The sequence below is a fragment of the Planococcus citri genome, chromosome 3 (assembly GCF_950023065.1).
Source record: "Planococcus citri chromosome 3, ihPlaCitr1.1, whole genome shotgun sequence".
Classification (NCBI taxonomy): Eukaryota; Metazoa; Arthropoda; class Insecta; order Hemiptera; family Pseudococcidae; genus Planococcus; species Planococcus citri.
In genome coordinates, this window is record NC_088679.1 from 62,012,507 (window position 1) to 62,031,215 (window position 18,709).

An 18,709-nucleotide genomic window follows, 5' to 3' on the forward strand; every position below is an offset into this window, starting at 1 on the left:
AGCGAAATTTGAATTAAGTTGGTCAATTTTTTATGGTTTGTAATTTCCATTGTAAAATATAAATTGTATAATTCATCATTCGATTATTTTTGGAATCACTTTTTTTCATTCACTTTCACGAGACTTTAACCTGATTTTTCTATAATTGTGTAAATTACGTCTTGATTTTGGGACAAAAATCTGATTTTGAACCAATCCATGATCTAAAACGAATTTTAGATGACTTGTATGGTACCTTTTGGATTTGAAAAAGGTTTTGTTATCATTTTTGAAAATTAAAATTGAAATCAAAATTTGTATTTTCTGAAATGACTGAATTTGAGTTAGACTTCTGAACAATTTTTGGGTAATTTGCCCATTCTTGGTAACTATTAGTAAGTTTGGCTTGCGATATTTTCATTTTGAAGGATTTTGTTTCACCATGGCATTGTGGAAATGTGTTTAAATTGAAAAGAATGTGAGAATTATAACTGAATTGCTCTGACCTCAATTTGAATTTTTTGGTATTTTTTTATTTACAGAGCTCATGATTATCCCTACTAATTTCAGTAGATGAGCGTTTTGACAACCTTTTAAACACGTTTTCTAGGGTAAATTGGCAAACAATAAAAACGCGAAAAACGCATTTTTTTCCTTTTTTTTTTTGCAAATAATTATGAGCCTTTTGCAGACAAAATTTCAATTTTATAAATCGGTAGGAAGAAAGTACTTGTGAAAAGACACATTTTGGCGAAAACAGTTTTGGTGCCCAACCCTTCAATTCGGAGCTCTGGCGGTTCAAAGTTTACTTTTGTCAATTTTACCCCCACCACTCGATAAAAAATGTTTAAAAAAATCATGTTGAAAGGCCCACTGTTCCCCTACACATTCCGTGTGGTATTAGAATTTTCTCCCCACAACTCATGGATACAGAATTTTTCTCGCAAAAAACGCATTTTTGGATATACTGCCCAAAGGGGGGGTGGGTTGGGGGACGGAAATTCCGCTCGAAAATTTTTATTGGAGGTACCCAACAATAATCCATCATGATTTTCCAAATCTGGGAACATGGCCATTTCACCTACCTCACCTAGGAGTACCCTTTTCTGATTTTTTAAACCAGAAATATGTTAACTTGTATAAGGGTACACTGACAAAAAATATGTTGGAGGATTTTGACCAAAACCAGCGAATACTTTCATTTTGAGTTCGAAAGTCACTCATGAGAAATTTTAGGTTTTGAGGTGTCCCTGAAGGGGAGATACGAGTTCTCAAAAATGAAGAATTTTCAAAATAATTGTGGGTTTTTCGCTCCACTCCCTGCTGAACCTGTTCTGGGAAAAATTCTCCGGTCCCAAAAGACAGTATTTTGAGTTTCTTCATCGGTCGAGGCCATTTCCATCAAAATACAAGAATACTCGTAGGGTTCTACTGAGCGTTAAAAATTTTTAAATCGCTCATTTTGGAGATTTTCCGGAATTTTTGTTTTTGGAGTTGAAGCTGTTGGTGGCACTTGAATGTAATTCAACCCTTTGAATTCAGAAATGGAATTACATTCAGTCTTGGATTTAAATGTGAATGACCCAACTGGACGCAGAATCTCAAATTATATCGTTTAGAACGGGGCCATTTTTCCCAAAGCAGGTTGAGTAGATACTAGAGCGAAACAAACACGATTTTTTGGAAAATACCTCCTCTATAAGAGCCCATATTTCCCTTCCTCAGAGCGCCTTCGAAGCTACAACGTGTTTTTGGTAGTCTTTCCACTTAAAATGAAAGTTTGCACTAAATTTGGTCAAATTCCTCTTGACATTTTGGACCGAGAGTTTTTTTCTCGAAACACCCTGTCCTTGTAAATTTAAAAAAAAATCATACGAAAACACGATTTTTCAGTCTGTTTAGTGTCTGTGTAACAAAACACAGGTAAAGATATTAAAACGGTTAGGATATTTTATAACCCACGATTGTATAATACGTGTGACATGGCAGATGGAAATACCTACGTGGAAACTCGGTGTACGACTACATCCTATCCACGTTTTATGTATGTATTACGTAGTTGCTAGAATTTTCAAATGAGTGGAAATTATTTTCCACATTATTTTTCTATGCTTATTCGCATAAAACGGATGTATTTACACGTTAAATTATACACGCAGGGTATGGTTACGGAATTTGAATGTCATATTACATAATTCCAGTAAAATAATATATAGGGAAGGTATTTGCGAAACAAGGATTTAGGTATGCGCAAGCATATATATTCCAGAGATAGGTGTATAAATAGACGTTAAGTGACATCTTTCGTACCTATGAATTTTTTGGGATTAAAATTATGGCAACAAAAAAAATCCTCGAATCTATGCGTATGGATCGTGAAAAAAAATGTCACAGGATTTTGACCAAATTCAGTGTGTACTTTCATTTTGAGTTGAAAGTCATTCAGAAATACATTTTTGAGAAAATCCAAGGCGAACATATTCAGGCAAGCGTTGTCTAGAGAGGAGTACACCTGCAATGTCATTTCCATACAGCTGCACTGATGCTCGTTCTATTTTTCGTATTTCGATTGTAAAATTGGAAAATGAATTTGTCGATTACATCTGCGTCGACCTAAGCCATTGCCATTGAAATCCAAGACCACTTTTAGTGGTTGAGCGGTTGAGAATTTGCCCATCACTTATGTACCTTGACCTACCTACTTTTTTTTGGATAAATTTGTGTTTTAAAATTTTTTTTTTTCTCAGATATCTCGCATTGTAATCAGGTCAAAACATGAAAAGATGTTATTTCTAAATCTAGGGAAATATTTTGGAACGCAGTGGTGCCAATTTTTTTGTTAATTATCGCCAATTTCAAAGAATCCAAAAAAATACCTAGATCTTTTTTGGCTGTTTTACTTGATTTTTTGAAATTAACAATAATGACCAGAAAATTGGCTGCACTGCGTTCCACAATATTTCTTCAGTTCCAAATAACTTATGATATATTTTCATGTTTTGGTATCCTAATTAATGTGAAATAGGTACCTACATATTTTAGAAGAAAAAATTTTTCAAAACACAAATTTATCCCAAAGTGTGCAATTTGCAAATTTTTAACTGCTCAGTAGAATGGCAAAAATGGTCTTGGATTTTGATGACAGTGGCCTAATTGAAGCAGAATCTGCTGTGTTTTGAAGTGTTTGCATACTTCTTTTTTTACTGTTTTCAGATTTTTAAAAATGAAAAATAAAATAAACCAATTCAAAAATACTTTTTTCATAATAGAACAATTAAGTGTAGGTAATTTCTAATGAAAAGTGTTGAAGCTGCCATTGATGTATGTATCATTGCAAGATCAGCTATCGACAGAATAAAGGGATTATTTTGGCGTTTGGTCATAAACTTCTTTTAACTCGTAGTTATGTTGATCCTGATACCCTCAAAGAACCAGAAAAGCCTTATACCCATTGCAAATTCTAGGTTGGTGAAGCAGATACCTATCTTACACTACACACATGTGGAATATTTGTGGCCAAATTGCCAATTCAAAGATATTAAGGCATCTGGTTCGAGATCTTCCTAAAAAGGTCATTCGAATTCTGAATTTCACCCCCCCCCCCCTCCCTCCCTCCCACAACAACCACCATTAATGTTGATTTTCTTACACAAAATCCACTTTAAATCAACTTTAGAATTCTGATTTCTTTTTCTAACAAAATCTTGAGGTTGCTTGTTTGTTGAATCAGCAGGTACCTTTTTCAACAAATCTGCAGGATTTTTCAGTACTTCTTTGAAGGAATCTGCAGCATCTTTTTTGGCAAGTGTTTTTGGTGTTGAAATCATGGAGCTTTGCCGAAAAGAAATCATCCTTAATCTGCATCACATCTAATTCAACTTTGATCACTGCTTTCTACTGTATACTCTCAAAATATGAAATACAAGTAGCCTTGGTCTCTGATTTAAGTGATTACATAATTATTTTTTCAATATTATTGATCATTCCATCATTAATTCTTCTAATTCATATTTGATTAATTTTGTTTTTAAACATTATTTTTAATTCATTTTTCAATTTGATTTTTCATTTTCCTTCTGATGTGCGACTAACTGTGCAGCATTATAAAGGACAGTACAAAATTGAACATTGTTTTCTGGTGTGCGACTGACTGTGCAAGTATGCAGGATTATGAAGTACAGTACAACATGAAATTGGAATTTGTCGATCAAAGCTCATTTGAAGAAGGATTGTATAGACATTGTTTTCTGGTGTGCGACTGACTGTGCAAGTGTGCAGGATTATGAAGTACAGTACAACATGAAATTGGAATTTGTCGATCAAAGCTCATTTGAAGAAGGATTGTATACCTACTTAATGAAACACTACAGAATGCCAATGTACATAATTATTATTTTTTTTGCCTGTCCATCACGATTAGCTGCTCAGGCATTCAATGGAATTTAAAGCTAAAAGAAACACTTTCCTTTAAATGGAGATTTCCAGTTACCGTGATTTTCACTGTATTACAAAACAATTACCAATGGACGCACATACATGCATGAAAAAAAGTGTATCATTAATTGTTTTCATTGTCCTTGTGTCTTCTAGCAACTTCCTGCCATTTTTCAAATAAATCGTTCATGTCTTTGAACAATCTGAAGGGGTTTCTAGTCACCAAATACTCAAGTGGATCCACATCACTTTGTAATTTTTATGCAAGGTTTTGGGAACTCTGGGAAGTATTTGGGCATACCTAGTTGTGGTTCATGAGGTCAAAACTGTGGCACAGGCCTGTTAAAGATTTCTCTAACTTTATCAGCCTGAGATTCTGTGGGAGTATTTACAACAGGAGGGTCTGTACACATTTTCACTGCTTCTACCTGTAGCTCCACAACTTTGATGCTTAAGATCAGATCACCAATATTTTAATTAATATTTATCAAGTTTTGTTGTTGAACATTATCTTTAGTTCGTTTTTCAATTTTTTTCATTTTCCTTCTGGTGTGCGATTAATTGTGCAGGATTATGAAGTATAGTAACTTACAGCGGAACAGAATATCCCAAATACTGGAATAAACTTGACTACAAAACGTTGTCGAACTAAACGAATTGAATAACTCTATAAAACATTTCGATAAATAAAAATAAAAATTTATTTTTAAATAGGTTCGTTGACCCGTAGGTTCAACATAACGAAACAAAAACAAGATGAGCTTAAAATGCTCGACTATAATATTCTCATACAACAAATAATCATATACTTATTAACGCGTTGAATCTACATAGGTATACAAAAATGCACCACCTCTGTGAGTGCAATCCCACAGCTAGTTCAATAGTACAAACATGATGTTGAGTTTGTACAATACCTACTCTTACAACAAAATTGACTCACTTACATATATGTACATTTGCTTCTGCAAACTTGTTTTTACAACTAAGCAGTAAGCACTAATTACATTCATACATTGTAAATGAATTGAATCTTCTGATTTCTCATCCATTTTACTTCTTTTTTCCAAAGGTAGGTATACGTAGTACGTACATCCTAGCTACCGAACCAAATAACTGTACTCAAAGAGATGTCAGGTTTGCGGTCATTCCACAACTCTTACAGTGATGTACAATACTCTTGAAACAAAATTGAATCATTTATGTGTGCATTTGCTTCTGCAAACTTGTTTTTCAATGCTTTAACCTTTGTCAGCCATGATCACATCTCCACTTCCTCATAAATCCGATGTGAAAATGTGGTTGTTAGATGCTTTTCCACTATATACATTGCTTATAAATGTTTTTAATCCATTGAAAGTGACTCCCATGAAATCTATCACTATCATGTTGAGTGTACTAAGGGCCCTATGCGAACTCCCTCCACCCCATTTGTATCAATTTTCTTTTTTAAATCCGATGTGAAAATGTGGTTGTTAGATGCTTTTCCACTATATACATTGCTTATAAATGTTTTTAATCCATTGAAAGTGACTCCCATGAAATCTATCACTATCATGTTGAGTGTACTAAGGGCCCTATGCGAACTCCCTCCACCCCATTTGTATCAATTTTCTTTTTTAAAACCCTCTTACTATCCATCATTGAATAATCTTAATTTTTCAACTGTTCCGGTGTACTAGAGAACCACACATCTTTTATTTCCATCACTCGTAATTCTTCATCAATCCCAGCTTGCCATTGCTTACTCTCCACTCCACTAACAGCCTGAGCCTTCTCATACATAAAATTGTCTTTCTCACTCTTACTCATCACAAATAGATTTCTAAATCACTTTCAACTAAATTGCATTGTAATCATCGAAGCTGCATGTAAAAGATTACCCAGAGCTACCTAAATGATTTGCATTCTGGTGGATAGTTTACACATTCCAAATTGCGCCACTTTTACTGTTGTCTCACTACTCGAGCGTTTCTTCACATACATTCTTTCATGACCTGTTCAGATCTCCTTCAATCTAGCCTTGAAGCATACACTGGAAGTCAGTAGAGGGTTTACCATGTCTTACTACAGTTTCTTGTCCATGGGGCTTAATTTGTCCTACACCAGACCCTGTAGAGTAGCAGCTTGATTAACTGGCTCGATTATCTCTATCTTGATGGTGATATCATTCCCACACAATTTTATTTTGAGGTCTTTATCTGTGTGCTGATTCAGGTTCCCAAATGTCCTTTATTGGTTGAATACCATTTTTGTCAAAAGAAGGATAAAAGAAATAATAGATACATATTTATTAAATCAACTTCTCTAAAATCATGAATTCATTCATTCATTATTCATTTATTGTGTCAGTACACTAAGTACTTTGTATATCTTCTTCTTTCAGATTTTACTGATCGAGTTTTTCTTACAGGTTGTCATCATTTGGAGGTTATTGCAATCTGAAGTCCTTACAACATTCTTCTTTTAGGTTCTCCAAGGCTTTTGTTGCTATTTTTTTCTGCTTCTGGTAGATTGTTACCCTTGCTCAGAGTGTAGATAGGGCTGGCAATTTAGAAATATTACAGCATAAAATCACTGTGTAATCCTGTGTTTCTTACCCGGGTGAGAATGTGAATTGTTCACTGTTTCTTACTTTCTGTACCACTTCTGATAGTGTATTTATAGCTAATGAAGTTTTTTTTACTGCTGTTCTTACTTTTCAAAGAAATCACGTTAAACGCCACTTCAAGAAGCTCTTCCAGTTTTTTCCTGTGATCTCTAGTGCATTTTCTTAATTTTATAAATAAATTATGTGGTGTGCATATATTCACCTATCCTCTTCCTAGTCTTCCTGCTTGAAATACCAAATAAGCAAACTTACGCTTCTTCTTTTATGATTTCAAATAGTTCGGTTTACTTGTTAGCTTTTTAATGACCCAGCCATTCTTTTTAGTTCACCCCAAAAGTAAAAATCTAGTGGGGTTATATCAGGACTTCGAGCCGACCACTGGATTAGGCTGTTAGTTCAGTCCTTTGCCATGCTCTTCTAACCATCCATTGTCAGAGAAATGCTTTTTTTGGACAGTAACTCTGATAACAAATATCTCATAGAAGGGAGAATTTCTAAAATAAACCCTAAATAATTATCTCATTCCAGTCCCTTGCCACACTCTTCCAACCATCCATTGTCAGAGAAATGCTGTTTTTTGGACAGGAATTCTGATAGAAAATATCTCAAAGAAATGAATTTTCAAAAAGCTAGTTTTTTCGCTCCAGTTCCTTCCAATTTATTTTGGGAAGAATAGCCTAATTTCAAAACATAGTATTCTAGATTCTATGTCAACTTGGGCCATTGCCTCTGAAATCCAAAACCCCCTTTCTGATTCTACTGAGCGTTTGAGAATTTTCAAATTGATTATGTTTTTAAATTTGTGTTTGAAAAATATATCATTTTCGAATATCGCGCGTTTAATTATGTCAAAACATCAAAAATCAGAATTTTTGAAACAAGAAGATTTTGATGTACAGTGGTGCCAATTTTTCCATCATTATTGCCAATTTTGAAAACTTGTAAAAATGTAGAAAATTTAGACTATTTTTCTCAATTTTTCAGTATCAATAATAGTGACCAAAAAATTGTCAACCTGGGTATTTCAAAATATTTCCTCGGTTTCAGAAATTATATTTTTCTATTATTTTGACATGAGTAGGTGAATCGAAATATTCGAGGAGAAATTTGTTTCTAAATATAAATTTACCCCAAAAAAATTGGCTTGCGAATTTTCAATTTCTCAGTAGTACCCTGAAAATGGTCTTGAATTTTGATTCCACAATGGTCTAGATCAACGCTGAATTTTAAAATTCTATATCTTTTGCAACTGAACAATTTTTTCCCAAAACAGATTGGGTAGGGACTGGAGATAAACCACGGTTTTTTCAAAATTTCCCACCCTTAACTTCTTCATGGGAGCATGCATATCCAAAGCTATAATTTTTCCTGAGTAGCTTTCAAGTTTAAACGCGGAACGAATATGTTGCTTGCGGTGATGCTGAAATTTCACTTTGATCTCGAAATTCCACATTTACAATTCCTGGACTGGTACGAGTGAAAATAAAGTTCTCGAGAATTTTATATAATTTTTATAAATTGATACCGTTTAGCAGAACAAAATTACTGGCATATGTGATATTACATATGCTGAATCTGGACTATATCCAAAACGTTCATCTCGGTGTGAATCATATTCTGAATTAATATCGTTAAATATCTCGCATTTATTCGAAATTATTAACGGGGAAAAAAACTAAAAAGGATTACCAAAACGCCCCAGTGGTTTACTTTGTTTCGGTTTAGACGACAAATTCTGGTAAAAGCGCCTTCTCGTTTATGTAAAAGCACGTGTACATTGTGTATACTTTACCCTACCTACGTAGTATGCGAGGTAATTCTATGCCAAAGGAAAAGGAAGAAAGAAAGCGAATGAGAGAGTGAGAGAGAAAAACCATCACAATAAACCCATAAACTACACACACCTCTCGCACGTGTAAAATTCCATTTCTTAATTTTCTTTCTCACATTATTCAAGCGAGTTGAATTTATTGTACGCGCTGCGGGGGTACGGGCATTTTGCTGCAGGGCTTAGTTTGCTTGACGTCATCGAAATAGTGAAATATTTCTTTACTAGAAACAAATAACCTGTGTGGTTAACACGGTCGTTTTTTTCCAGCTCCTTTGTCGGCGTGTAATTTCGCCGGCGTTTGAGGTTTTCCGTGAAGCTTTTCAAATCCTCCATTGAGTTATCTTCTCGGCGACTTTCCTCCCCCTCCCCTCTCTATGTACTACGAGACTTAGTTTATTACACGTGAGGGAATCAATAAACACGTTAGCTATTGGCTAACGGCCGGATATTGGACACTGACAATGTGACCTATAAAACCCTCCCCCCGAGAAAGAAAAAAGGCCAAAAAAATACCTCAATAAAAATAACAAATAACCAATAATAAGCCATTACCGTCGCGTAGTCGTCAATTGGCCTGGAAGTAGTCCAATACATTGTCTAATATCGTGTCGTCAGGTTGTAAATAACCGATAAAATTATTCTATTATGCCATCTTCTCGTATACACCGAATTTATAACCCGAATTACCGATACCTACCCTCTATACCGAGTAAATGGCTCGAAATACTCGTCGTACTATTTCTCCATCAATATCTGCCTCATCGTCTCAGGTCATTGGCCAAGTTCATCCTCTATGATGGCTTCGACGTTATGTACAAAATCGCGTTCATTTGAGCTCAAAAGCATCGCAGACGTGTTGTTTGGATAACAATTTTTTTCCCTTGGCTGGCTCGAGAATCATGTAAGCTAATGTAAGTAAAAGAAGGTACGTAACAAGACCATGCTTACGACGACATTGACGTAGGTTAACGACCCTGTCTTATTTTTTTTTCTTTTCTGGAAATTCGCTTCATTTCATCCTCGTCACGATTTTTTAATTCCCTTGACCCAACGACGAACCCCTTATATTCTTTTATTTGAAAGTTCACATAACTCCAGTCTTATTATAGGAACGGGATGAAAGTGAAACCTTTGGCGAAAATATCGCTCAATTTATTATACCTGTGTCATCGGGTATTCAAAAACACATTTTTACTCGTTTAGTTGTCTGCCTTCCGAAATTTCCTACTGATTGATTACATTTTACTATTGTCGTGTGAAATCTGTAACATGCATGATTGTAGTGAGGCGACTTCTTGGGCGAGGGAATGGAAATGATTGGTGAGGGGAGGAGTATGTTTCGTGAATCATTTGAATGGCTGAAGTGAGCTTTATGTGTAGGTTAGGTAGAGGTAGGTATAATGAAAAAAAATGATAGTGATAATATAAAATGAAATGAGCTATTGATTCGATGAGATGTGAAGAGATAGCGAGTGGCTTTTAGTAAGGTAGGTAACCACTTTCTGAGAGACATTCTGATGAATTTTTTCCATAGCTTAATATACGAGAAAGATGTACCCTAAATATTGAAAAAAATGTAAGTACATGTTTTACAGAAGGATAGTTATCAAAAAAGTCCCTTTTTTATGTAAATAGATTTTCAAAAAATCCTACCGTTTGACAAAATTGCGAAAAAGTCCCGTTTTCCCCATTCTTTTAATCCAACTTCGAAATTTCCCTTTTATTCTGTCCTTTTTTTAAAACGATTTTAGAGTTTTTATGAGTAACATTTTTTTGTTAGTGAGAGAATAACAGTTGGTTCAACTTGTAATTCTGAAGAGAAAAAAATAAAAACAAAAATTCTCAAAATTTTCACAAAAGAATAACAAGTGAATAGAAAATTTCGAAGTTTGAAAGGATGGCAATGAACAGAAATTGAACTTTTTTTTTGCAATTTAGGCAAAAAATCTAAAAGCAAGATTTTTTGTGGCAAATCCCGCCAAGAATGTGATGGGGGGGGGGTGAGGGTTAGTCTAAAATTAATTATAAAGGCATTGAATTAATCCCCAATCCTTTCCAACAAAATTACAAGTTTGGAAGAATTTGTCTCAAAAAATCTTACTTTCAGCTTCTTTGCCAGAATTGCGAAAAAATTAATTTCTGTCAACTTTCATTCTCTTCCATTTTGAAATTTTCCATTCGAAATTTTGGAATTTTTTGTTTAATTTTTTCTCTTTGAAATTATAAAATTGTTGTTACTGGGATAAATTTTTAATCAATTTTTCATCTTGCCCCCTTCCTTCCTTCCAAATTGACCCGTATGTGAGAATTCTCCACCGAAAGTCTTGCTTTTTGTGATAATTTATGTACAAGTACATATCACATTTTTTCGATTCAAATTAGAAATTTTCCGCAAAGTACGAGTACATATTTCAATTTTGAATTTTTATCAATTTAATTTTTTTTGAGAACAAAAAAATGTTAACCTGAAGTAATTTAGTCTCGAATAGGAAATTTTTACCCCTCTTCGTCGCAATGAAAATTGAGAACACTTGGGGAAAATTTTCTGCACAAGTCTGCTGATTTCTTACTTTTGCATGTCGTCTTATTTATTGGACTGGGATACCCTATTTTGGAATCGAATTCTGAAATCCAATAGGATTGCTTCAATTGAAAAGTACTTTGGAAAATGAAAATATATTTCCCTGGTGGTATATTTTATTGCTCTTAACATCAAAAAATGACATAGAGGTCTCATTATTTCATGTTAAAAAATTTACAAAAAATAAAAAATATTTAAAAAAAAAAGAATTGATAAAAAAGAGTATTTCAATTCTCAATTTATGGAACACTTTTTACTCTTTGCGTACTAGGGTATTCATTTTTTCACTTTTTTCGTCTTTCTATAATTTTGATCAACTTTTTGTTCGTTTTTTAATTTTTTTTTTGTCAAATCGATTTTTTTTTGAGAAAATTTTTCAGATGTTTTTCTTCCATATTTTTTTGAAGTATTTCTATCTTTGCTATGCCGTAATCTTTCTGAGAAAGATGAATTAACCAAGGGCAAAAGTTAGTTATGAGTTTTTTTTTTTTGAAAAAATTGATAATTGTTGTTTTGAAAAAACAGGTGATGCACGAGAGGTAATTTTTCGATTCATGAAGATTTCATTTTTTTTAAAAATTGACACTTAATGTTTATCTATCTTCTAATGTGCAGTTCTTTGGAAAACCTGTGAAAATTAAGGAATTTTCGGGGCCCATGAAGTAACACGTAGGATCTGAAAAAAAGGACTGTGAAAAATATAATTTTTGTCATTTTATACGCTGAATTTATGGAAATAATTTCATTCTAGGACCATTATACTCATTTTTTATGAAAAAAATGTGGGTATAGCTTCTTTACCAGAGCTTGAAGATGTATGTTCACATTATAGATTGGTAAACATTCATTTTTTTTTTTAATCTTTGACTATTTTTTGTATTGTTTGAGCAAAGAATAATGTAGAATTTGTGAATAATGAAGTGGCCTCGAAATATTCAAAATATTTTTGCGATTTCCTGATTTTTATTTTTTTGAAACTATGTATGTAAAATTATGGAATTTCATCAATTTTTTTGGGGGTGGGGTGTAGAAGTGGAGGGAAAATCCATAAGGTTTGAGGGATGAAAATTTGATCACGCTCTTTTGAAATAAATTCATTTTCTCCTTTTTACTCTGTGACTTTGGAAATCTATTGATAACTTGTGTGTACTCATTTCTTCGGATATGAAATTTCTGCTTGTTTTTCATTCCTTCTCGAGTTTAATTTTCAGCCCTGCCCATGCCCTTCCCCAAAAAAACTGAACAGTATAACAAACGAAATTGTTTTTTTTCTGATTTTGAATTTATGCAGATACGCGTACAAGTTGGTGCTACAAAAATTCATTAGCGTACCTCTTATGTGAAAGATCTAGAAGGAAATCTGAAAAATCTTGGGTATCCTGTACAAGTTTTGCGAACTAGTTTTTTTCTGATTCGAGGTAAAGGAGACCTCCAGTTCACCAGTTGGAGTAAATTGAGAGTGATTTCAACCTCTGGAGAGGGTAACTGCTCATCATAGTGGTACCAAAAAAAAAAAAATGATTCCTTAATAATTATGCAATAAATAGCATACAATTTTATAAATTTTGGAAATTGATAGCTAATCATCATCTGCAAAATAAACTCTTGGACAGCTGTCAAAAATGAATATAGGCCTAGGATCACTTTCACTTTGTAGAAAAATGAGACAATTTGTTGATTTTATGCTTCAATTTGACTAATATTTCTGGCTGGAGGAAAATTAGGTTCTGTTATTTTTTTGCACTCTGTATCCGAGCCACGGTTGTTAATATTTACTCCCACTTTTGCATATGCCTTGAACCCCTCAATTGTTTGTAATATTAATGCTCTTAATGTTGTAAATAATTTCCTAGGAATTCTCTCAGTCTAATTCCTGTTGTATTCCTAACTTTCAAAAATTCTTATGAGAAAACTGGCGATAAATTTTTTGAATTTTCATTCAAGTAATATTCTAAACTGCTTTAAATGAAGAGATTCGAAAAAGGGGGGGACTCCACCGCCGACGTCCCCTTTTTGTCAGTCTTTCATTTGTATAATGTAAGCAAAATATTAAACTTTTCAAAAACTTTTTTCTCATGCATGATACAATGAAGTCTAAAATTTAAAAATTATCAGTAAAAAGTGAGATGAACGATAAACTTTGAAATGAACTTGAAGAATCTAAATTCCACTCCTTTCTCAAACAGAAAGTTCTCGATTTTCATAATCCTCACTTATCCTCTTCAACTATTCAACCCAATTTTCATCAACTCGAATCAATAATTTTTTTCGGGGTGAAATGACGTGAAATTTTGAATCAAAATTTCGAATTCAATTAGCCTCGCCTCTTGAAATAATCCTACAAATTTTTAAAGAAGAAAAATGCCTCCCATTGCTTTCAGTTCCCTGTCCTTCACAATGTCTAAAACATTAGCCACCCAGACATATGATTTTTGAAACCATAAAAGAAATAACCGAATGCCTTTGTAAAGAATCGAAAGTACCTACCGATGTACTTAAATTGGTTTAAAGTTTCGGTTGGCGATTCAATCGTGTGTATTTATTCCTGCATTTCCTGCTCGTTCCTTCTTCTTCTCCCCTAGCCTTATTCGTAGCCAAAGGCTTATGGAATACTTTAGTCTAAATATGGATATTTTTCACGCTCTCTGTGACCTTGAGAACTATGTAGTAGATCTTGACTCGAGTGTTCTTGGAAGTTAGAGTACATACGGTTGGGCTTTCTTCAACCCTTTGAATTCAGGCACTTTTCCAAAAAAGTTGTAAACTGCGTTTATCTTCAACTCTTACCGCAGTTTTATACTCGCTAAACGATAATTTTTTTTCTTCTAATTTTTGACAAAATTCTCTCAGCTATAAATATTCCTTAAGTATTGATAAATTTAATGGTTCGCGAGTTTAAAAGCCATGGTATGGTACGGTGATGCGAACCGAATGTATTTTTATATTTTCACGTAAAAGCTCGTTATACGATAAAAGTCGAAGATTTTTAAAAATGGTATATTTCCATTCTCATCACTACACCATCGACTGACGATGTTTCAAAACAGATAGAGAAGGCGGAAAAATACGTATGAAATCTTTATAAAAATATTTACGTTGGAAAATTTAAATTAAAAATGAGAAAATGGCGTGAAAAGTGTAAATGTATTTTAAAAAATCAGCATCGACCTCGCCTTATCTATCCCTATTCAGCGTGTTGTGTTACTTTTGCCTCGTGCTGGCCTTTTATTTAATCCTTTTATCGTAGGACAACGTTGAAAAATCGGCTGCAATAATTTTCGTCCGGATTTTCTAACCGAATTTGCCACTTCGAGGAGTTTTTTCCTCCCTCGAATGTCACGAGAAGGCGAAAAATTAATTTTTTTATGTTCGTCGGGTAAAAAACTCCATCAAGTAATGAGCTACGTAGCTCGTGTTTTTTTTCTCATCATCTGATCGAATTTTTCGACGATAATTTTCGCACGAGTTTGATGTATGTAAAATTGAATGTAAGATTGTTAAACTTTTAGCCAGTGTGTGCTGTGAGTTGCAAGGTTGGAGAATTCGTGGAAAGAGTGTGACGATGAGGTGAAAAATAAGCACTCGAGTTTTAAAAAATTTACCAGTATAATACGAGAGTAAAAAAGAATTGAAATTCGGCAATAATCCAAATGCTATAAAAATACGCGAATAATTCGACAGAAGTGTATATTTATTTTTTCATTTAGGTATAAATATTGATAGGAAAAATTGCCAGAATTATTGTATTTTTATACGGCTGGTTTTTTATTGTTTTTTTTTCTTCTTACACGTATAACTCACTAGAGTGAGTACACGAGTATGTACTTTATAAGCCCCCCTCTCAACGTGTATTTTGTATTGGATTTATCGAACATGAAAAGAAGGTGGATTTGGGATAGTGATTTTTTTTCTCTTTTTGTCTGAAATGCGAGTCTATTGGTTCGGTGTGTGTGAGCAGGTAGGATTAAGTTGGGGCATTGTGTTAATGCATCTTGTAAAAGAAATATAAGGCAACGATGAACGAATTATCTGATCTTTTAGGGTTTCCATAAACGATTTCGAAGCACTTTAAATCTGTACCTTGTGTTTGAACGTTAATTCTAAAGGATTAACACCGAGCTGTCTAATCTGCTAGTTTCGTTATCAGCTCCTGCTCTACTATGCGGGTTTTCTTACTCGCTTTTCACCTTTAACCGCGCACTATACGTGCGATAATTATGAAAAATATACCTTTGCAAAGGTAAACAGAAGCCAGAAACAGAACACAATAGAAGAAACCTAGCTGTAAAATGATCTTACCTCGGTTACACGAAGTTATTCTCACGTTACAGGGTACCACATGGCTTAAATTAAAACACACATGACATTTGAAAAAATAAAAAAAAAATAAAATTCAACTCTGAAAATAAAATCCTCCCCGGGGAAGATGTGGAAAAAATTACGTTAAAAAATTATTTGAAAAAAAATTATTCTTCGCGAAAAAAAAATTTTCCTCGAATAAGTTTTCGAACAATTCGCGAAAAATTTTCACCGACACAGTAAAAAAATTTTCGAAATAGTCTTGAAAAGCTTTCACTGGGTGAAATTGGCGCGGTTTACTTGAATCGCTGACGTCTTCAGCGCATCAACTGCGGGAAACGTGAAAAACGTCGAGACGAGAGCGCAGCATAACTCGAAATATGCCGGCAGTGTTGCCAGCTGTATAAAGACTAGAAACGGTTAAATTTAACCTGAGCCTCTCATCGAAAGGTAAAAATAAAATAATTACGTCATTTATACGCCGTATAATCATCGACAGCTAGTGATAATTTGAAAGAAAAATAATCATTCGAAGAAAGTGTGGGGGTGGTTGAGAAAATGAGAGTGATTAAATAGATCCGAATTTGAGATGGGGGAGTTTACGAGTCGAAAATTTGTCGTGACTTTTAAAGTTTAACGAAAAGGTAACTCGGGCCGGAAGATTAATGGTTCCTCGCTTAATAGCAAAATTTAGTAATTAGGTAAAAAATTTCCTTTGCCGGAATTTATTATTTCTCGGCTGACCTTGGTCGAATGAGGAAAATTACTTATCTAGTACTAGGAAGGATGAGAAAATTTTCTACTCGCGGTGTTTCTTCTTTTTAAAGTGGAAATTATCTCTCAAAGTTGTGGCAATTGTTGGGGAATTTATGAGATTGTTGAAATGTGTATGTTTTTTAACGAGAGAATTTCGTGTCCTTGTTACTTTTCGAAAAATTTACGAAATGTTGAGCCTTTAAGATATGTAGAAATTTTGAACAAATGAATTATGGCGAGAAGATCGATGTCCTATTGAAAAGAGGTTATTACCCGTGATTTTAGTACTTGAAAAAGACCCGATTTCGCATTTAAGGTTATTCAAATTTTTGCCATGTGCTTCTCCAAAATGACATTTCATTGATTTTTCTTGTAAAAGTGGCCCACAATTCAATTTACAAAAGAATAGTCAAAAGTGATCAACTGATCATCTTCGATGGTTACGTGTTGTGAACAGAAATGAGAAGATTTTGACTCCCCCCCCCCCTGAAAATCACATTTTATTGATTGAAATCTGTCAGGCAACAGAGGTGATGGGGCATTGATTTCCCAAGAGCATGCAGTAATATTTTCAGTGTGAATTCCACTGTAACCTTCGAAGACGAACAAAAAAGTTTTATAATACATAGAGCAGCCTATCTTTGAAATTTGAGGAGCTTCGAGCTCTAATTTTCAAGCGAGCTCACATTTCAATGATTTCTTATTGACCTTGCTTCATGAATTTTCATTAAAGTCCGGTATTTCGATTCGGAACTTTTTTATTCGAATTCAAAAGTACCTATAGTCTGTTCCACATAAGAAGCATAACGCTCCAACTGAAAGTTTCTATTCTGCTGCCAAGTACATATTATATTTATTCTTCCTTCCGCTAAACAGAACACTCGAGGTTCGTCACCACTAATAAAATGTGCAACTATGAGTAAAATAAAGATTGAATTCAATCTTTTTTTTTTTTTAGAGATGTAGGATACTCAGTCCGAAAACAATAAATAGGATACCTACAATTATTGAAAAAAATTGAAAAAAAATTTCCAATAATATGGGAGACATTTTTTTAATACTCACATAATGATATAATATCTACATGGAGAGAAGTTTGGTAATTTAAATAACAAACGCGAATTGATATTACTATACAAGAAGAGCGAATTCTATATATGTAGTATATACAGGAGCAAAGCAACAAATAGGATAGGTACCTATAAATAATGGAAAAAATTGAAAAATAAACAAATAAGTAGGAACTACGAATAATGTTTTTTTATGCTCACATAATGATACCTACATGACGAGAATTCGGTAATTTAAATCACAAGAACGAGAACTGATACTAGTACTGTAGGTACTAGACAAGAGTAAAATCGAAAATACATATACATAGATATATACAGGACAAATCAACGAACGAGATAGGTACCTACAAATAATGGAACAAATTGAAAAATGAGAAGTCCGGCATATGACAATAGGAGTAATTGCACCCCCCCCCCCCCCGCCGATCCTCCGGGACAACATTTTTCTTAAAGGGGACATCCTAAGGAACATTTTAAAGCAAACTTGCCAAAAAAAAAGTTGGTCTTACTTACAAAATGGCGGCCATTTTGATTGACAGGTCAGCCGAAATCGCAGATTTTGCGTTTCAACATAGGACTTGCACGAAATTTTTCAAACTTTACAAAGGTAGATCGAAAGATCATGCAAAAACTCATCACCTGCCAAAATTTCAAATGCTGAAGTGCGTTTTTCGATTTTTGGTGAATTTTTGAAAATTGAATTTAGGCCAAAAATGAGGGAAAAAATCAAAATTTTACCAAATTGACCAAGAAAGATGAAATTTGGGATATACCCTATTTTCGACATGCCAAATCGATTGGAAACGGTTTCAACCCGTTTTGAGCAGTTCTGGAGCCTCCAGCAGATTTTTGAAACTTGAAATTCCCGCACAAAATACCATCAAATTGGAGTTGTAAAGCTATAATTTATTCTAAAAACCAATTTCAATACGCTACGAAGTACTGCAGGTGAATTTCAAGTCGTTTTGGATCTTCCAGCGCCTTTTTGAAAATTCCTGAAGCCTCCAGCAGATTTTTGAAACTTTAAATTTTCACAAAATTTCATCAAATGGAGATGGAAAGCTGAAATTTACTCTACACTCCAATTTTAACACCCTCTGAAAACGACTTCTGGTGGATTTCAAGTCATTTTAGAGCATCCAACG

At 33.9% G+C, this 18,709-nt stretch overlaps 1 protein-coding gene across 3 annotated transcripts in view; it reads right to left on the minus strand.

The window, feature by feature from the left end:
* Positions 1 to 16,087, minus strand: part of LOC135841788 (uncharacterized) — a 282,222-nt gene extending 266,135 nt beyond the window's left edge. For all 3 annotated transcript variants that reach the window (XM_065358977.1, XM_065358975.1, XM_065358976.1), the window contains exon 1: positions 15,736 to 16,087. The gene's annotated coding sequence lies outside the window, so the exon portion shown is untranslated. The remainder of the gene's footprint in view (positions 1 to 15,735) is intronic.
* Positions 16,088 to 18,709: the final 2,622 nt, after the last annotated feature.